A 6,000-nucleotide genomic window follows, 5' to 3' on the forward strand; every position below is an offset into this window, starting at 1 on the left:
GTAATTTTTAAATTTAGTAGCCAACTTGATACCATGCAGCTTTGGGGCTCCTCTATTTCAAACATTTCAAGGCCCTTGAAGTGTTTTTCCCCTTGATGCAGGGATTACTCACACTAATGGCTCTGCCACACATTGCAAGAACAGGCCTTCCTGAATTTAATCACATCTTTCTAAAGCAAGTTTCCTATTAGATCCATTTTGACAGCATGTACATGAAAGCTAATCCCACAGTACAGGCAGCTCAAATGTCAACTTATATGTACTGCAGCACTAAGAACGTCTGCCTCGTCTGACAGAATTTAGTTAACTCTTCAAGAGAGGCCTGTGCTATAATTTATCAGATTTGGTTTGATGGCCTGCATTAAGAATACTACCACCCATCTTGCTGTACTTCTCACTTTGACCAGTCTTCAAGCTGCAACAACAAATGAGAAGCCAAACTGTATCTGTTCAGTCACCTGTCCCCACAAGCAACACTTTTCAATGGAATGTATTTTGCCTTTTCAAATCTGCATGCACAGGTTTCAGTAAAAGCACAGCAGAGCAGCTGCGCTTCTGAATTCAGCTGATCAATTTATTAAAAGTGCTAGCACATACTTTATCTGAAAGGAAATGAAGAATGAGAGCACAGATTGTTATTAAAGCTAAGCATTTACCACTGATGAGCTAGAAGCAGGGATCACAGAGTGTTATGCAGGAATCATAACAGTCTCTTCTGGCTTTAAAAAGGATGTGGATATCATTACTTTATATATAGTATAAAACTCTCCTTCCTGCATCCCTCTTGAGTCACAAGACCCAATTTTGCCCTCAGTAACACCTATGCATTCCTAGTAACAGGAAAGGGTACAATGAGGGCAGAATCTGGCTCAGTGTAGCTTGGGGCTGTGTGTAAATTTTTTTTATTTGTAAATGCTTTAGAACCCAACAAGCATTAGCAGATGCAACAAGTTTAGTTCACTACATACCACATCCCCTTGGATACCCTGACCAATAGTTTTGACATGTTATTTACATTACGGATGTTAATTAAGGGGCTTTCAGGAAGGGCAAGTGTACCAAAACAAGTTGGGCAGCACAGCTGCATTGGACTCTCTTTACAATTGAACTCTCTTTAACTATCCAGTCCAACTGGGAGATACTGATCGGGGTTGTTTTTCTTAAATCAGCCAGAAGAAATGGTTTGTAGGAGCAGGAGCATCAAGGAGGGGAGGGATAGCTCAGTGGTTTGAGCACTGGCCTGCTAAACCCAGGGTTGTGAGTTCAATCCTTGAGGGGGCCACTTAGGGATCTGGGGCAAAACCAGTACTTGGTCCTGCGAGTGAAGGCAGGGGGCTGGACTCCTATGACCTTTCAGGGTCCCTTCCAGCTCTATGAGATAGGGTATATCTCCATATATTAAAGTTTATAAGAACTGAACCCTTTGGAATCAAATCCTGGCACATACAACTCAATTCTTTCTCCTTCCAAAGTAGTTAAATGGAGCTCTACTTAGTTTACCATATGTGTATTTTTCAGATGTGACCTTAACTAGCAAATGCTTGTCTGCTATGCAGGACATTAATTATCCATAGGCCCCAATGTTCTTAGTGACCATTCCTGAAGTTATAAAAGTTCTGATTTCCTCTGTCTTTCCATATCAATTCCAAACTCCTCACACCCATGTTCAAATCTCCACACAGCCCCAGTACAGCATCCATTTCAGTCCTTATTGCCTCACCTCATGCACTCTGCTTTAATGACATCTTTAATTTAACTGCACTATGCACCACTTTCCACTATGACAGGAAAACAGCCCACAAAACCTTAACAGAACTTGGGAGAAACTACAAAGGGCCTGTGCCTCCATACAGGCTCTGGGACATCATGTTGGTCTCCACTGAGCCATGAAAGCAGTATGGCTCTAACTGAGTGGTTACTATAACACACCGTGAGAGGGAGGAGCAGAAAGAAATGATTGCTAAGCAGGGTCCCACTCCTACAAACACTCACATGTGCTGTATGCATGTGTATAGTGTCACTCATGTATTTGTAAAATTGCCCCAACCCTAAATATCACTTACAGATAGAGTTGTATACGCATGAGTAGTCATTTAATTGTCCTCAAGGGGCTGTCAGGGAATTATGTGCTTCTCTCTGACCCCGTTCCATAAATACGGGGATGGCAAAGAATGATGCAATAAAGGTACTCCTTTCTATCCCAACCATAGATGTGAATGGTAGTTCTCCCCATACCACCAGTGAGAGCAAAGGAGCACACTATGTACAATGGTGCAATTTGTAAGTAAGACCCTCCTAAGTGTTTTTAATGTTAAAAAATCCATTATTTTGTACTTGATATGTGTAAATTTAGGAGGAAATATATCTTTTTAATAGTTTATTTGTTCATTGCCATAGCATTATCTTGCTTCCATCCTCTCCACATTCAGTGAATCCTAAGTTTGGTGCTGCCTGCATGGGCAGTCATTCCTCCACTTTGCCAAAAAAACTATGTTAAAAGACAACATTGTAGTTGAGAATATAAATGAAGTCAGCAAACTCAAGGTTATGAAACCCACAGCAAAAGGTAACTCAGATATTTGTGTGTAAGGTGCATTCTACATTTCTGAATACCTTCTTATATTTCTTACATTAACATACATGGAGTAATTAGTCACATGTATTTGAGTGTGTAGGGCACCAGAAACACAGGACGTTTTCATACATCTGGAGCTCCATCCTTAAATATGCTCAGTTAATGGAAAGCTGTGCTGTATGTATGTTAGCAAACAAATGTTATTTGCAAGTCAAGATTTCTCCACAAATGTCAAATGACTTTTGTCCTCATTGAGAATGGTCATGGAAAATCGGAAGCTCAAAAATTTCTGCACACTATATTAAAAACACTACAAAATTGTCTTTAATGTATTAAAATTAATACCTAAATAGGATTTCAGACTGAACAGTTCAATCTTAGGCTAAGAACAAAAGTAAAATATCCTTTAGGTTAACAAGTTTTTAGTCCCAGAACACAGGTTTATGAAGAGAAACAGTGATGTTTTAATCTAAAGTTATTTTTGATTGTTTTGCATCATTTTTACTGTTCTGAAAGAAGGGTCAGAAGCTAGGTATGACATGTAGGCATACTATTTGTAAATGGGGGAGATAATTATTCAAACTGGTCCTTTTAGCCTACATAGGTTCATCTAAATTCAAGCGTACTACAAGTTGCAAATAGAGCCTAAATTAACATAGCTGAAAAATTAGAAAACACTTTGTTCACAGTATGAAGTTTATAGCACTTGGTATTTAGTTTAATTATTTCTCCTCTATAGTAACTCCACTTTCATTGTCCATACAGGATTTTAACAAAGCAAGGGAAGAAAGACTTGTTTCAAAAAAATAAGAAAATATAATTGTAAAGCTACAGTGGAATTCAGGTGGGTGTGTAGTGCCTGGAATTACATGTAACTTATTCTTTTTTTTAAAACCCTTGGTAAAGTTCCATGTTGAAGTGTCCCTTTAATTAAAAATAGAAACATACTGAGTGGACACCAGAGCATGTGAATAGAAATACATTTTTCTAACATCTCCCATTTTCACCCTGGCTTCCCCTTAAGTTTTCCATGACAAAGATGTAGCCTTCATTATAATCCTGGAAAGTGTGTATGGTAACAAAATCCTCAAACGGGCACCACTCCACTTTGAACTCTATAATCTGTGAGCCAACTATCTCCACCCCATCTATAAATCCTTCTTTAGATCCATCCGCTTCCACTGGAAAGAACATGGATTTGGTGTTTTTTTTCGGCTTTCTCTGATTTCTTTTTGCATGACTAACAAATCACACTTACAAAGACTTGAATTTAGTCCAACATCTACACTGTTTAAAGCCATTCGGTACCTGCCAGACTCTGAGATGCTTCTCTCCCAGGGCAACATATGCAGCTTTATGATTTACTTAGGTTTTAATCTAAGAGAAATTCCACTTGCCGTCTCTCTTCCCTCTATATCCCCAATGCTTCCTTCCCCCATGCTACACTGGGCATGCCCTTCTTTGTGGGATGCTCCAGGAACTCAGATGCAATGGCTTATACATCTCCTGAATATTTCCTGTTCAATCATAACTACACCACAGTCCTGGGAGCCCACTGCAGCTCTAGCCTGAGCCCATAACCCAGGCAACAGCTGCACTACAGTGGCACCCTCTCCCCAACCGGGTTTCCAGGCCACATGCCATGTTTGGGAGAGGAAGGGGTATTCCCCAGTGGCGGTGTGAACCCAGGGCGTACTGAAGTCGCTTGTTCCAGCACTGGCCAGTCCCTGCCCTGCTAGGGCGTCACAAAGCAACGCAACAAGAGCGTCCCGAGTTATTATCAGGATCCAGGAAGCTGGAGGGCACCGCTGAGTGCTGCCGCCGGCCCAGCCACTATGTCCTTGGGGGCGGGCAAGCTGCCCGGGGCGGACGGGGCCTGGCTGCAGACAATGGGAGTCCGACCTCCGCCCCTCCCCGCAGGCCGGGGCAGGACCCGGCTGAGGAGGAGTCACCCCCCTCCCCCCGCTGCAGCTGAGCCCAGGCCGGTCCGGGATCCCAGTGCCGCTCACCTGCGAGCCGCACCGGAGGGGGGGGGGAATCCGGGCCCCGCTCACCTGCGAGCCGCACCGGGGGAGGGGAGGGAATCCGGGCCCCGCTCACCTGCGAGCCGCACCGGAGGGGGGGGGCTGGGCAGCGAGGGTATCCGGGGAGGGGGAGCGGGCCCTAGGGGCGGCGGTGCCGGCTGCAGCAGCAGGGGCTCCGGCTCCTCCTCTTCGGCCCGGCCCAGGTGCTGCAGGGACAACAACTCGCCACCATCCCGGCGTCAGCAGCACCACGGCCGGGCATACGTCAGCGCGTCGTCGTCTCTCAGAGCGCAGCCAATGGCGAGACGCCCCCGCTCCCAGTCGCGTCATCGCCCCCAGGAGTGCGCGCGGGGAGGGAAGCTGCCGGGGGTGGAGCCTCCGGCATGGGGGCGGGGCTGGTACAGGGCAGGGAGCTGTCAAGCGCAGAAGGGAAGGAGGGGGGTGTTCCCGCACTTGTGTGGAGGGAGGGGGCTCGGGGCTAGGATGAACAAACAGCAAGTGTGAAAAATCAAGTGGGGGGAATTGGCGCCCATATAAGACAAAGCTCCAAATATCCGGACTGTCCCTATAAAATCGGGACATCTGGTCACCCTACTTGGGGCTAGGATCCCCCAGACTCCATTTCCAGGGCATGTCCTGGGGCAGGCAGGAGCCTCACTTGCCCTTGCTGAACAGATGTTCCTCACAGACCCTAGTCCCAGCTTTGGGAAGACTCACTGTGTCACCTTAAGTGCCTGTTCCACTTTGTACCTCAGTTTCCCCATCAATCAAACAGGGATAACAATCCCTTTACAAGATCCTGGAGGCCCCCCTCACCAGCGAGGCCGGCTGTGTCTCAGCACCTTGTGGGCCTGTGTATCTGGACCCATCTTTTTATTTATATAACAGCACCTAAATATACACCATGTGCAATCAGCACAAAGCTGACAGGATTCCTGATCTCTTAGCTCAGCCACCCAAACACCTTTTCACAGAAACATAGGCATATAGGCCTGGTGCTGACTTCATTCCTATTGACTTTAACAGGAGTGGTCAGTAGTCAGCACTTCTGAAGAATGGGCCCTGTATATTTTAACTGTAAGCAAAGCACCTGGCTGAATTTGAACCTATGCTTCCAGGGAGATTAGTTTACTGCAGATATGATGCTTAGATCTTTTAAATGAAACCTTCAGGCAAAACAAACAAACAAACAGAAACCTAAAGGAAGGAGCTGTTGCACAAAGTGAAAACTTTCCCCTCTCAGAAAGGAAAAAACACATTAAAAAGCAACAATGTTAGGAGAAATGGTCACAAGACAGGTAAAGATGATTTATGCTAGTTTAGACAGTTTAAGCAAGGCAAAAGCGCCATCTACTGGCATATAAATTTATCTAATCCTCTTCTGCATGTAAATTAAAAAAG

The 6,000-nt window shown here is 45.0% G+C and overlaps 1 protein-coding gene across 1 annotated transcript in view; it reads right to left on the reverse strand.

Moving 5' to 3' along the window:
* The window catches only part of LOC112116409 (golgin subfamily B member 1-like), a 69,885-nt gene extending 65,055 nt beyond the window's left edge, over positions 1-4,830 (reverse strand). The window contains exon 1 of the mRNA XM_026651574.1: positions 4,676-4,830. The gene's annotated coding sequence lies outside the window, so the exon portion shown is untranslated. The remainder of the gene's footprint in view (positions 1-4,675) is intronic.
* Positions 4,831-6,000: the final 1,170 nt, after the last annotated feature.

This window comes from Terrapene carolina, unplaced genomic scaffold (assembly GCF_002925995.2).
Source record: "Terrapene carolina triunguis isolate 2854851 unplaced genomic scaffold, T_m_triunguis-2.0 Scaffold96, whole genome shotgun sequence".
NCBI lineage: Eukaryota > Metazoa > Chordata > Testudines > Emydidae > Terrapene > Terrapene triunguis.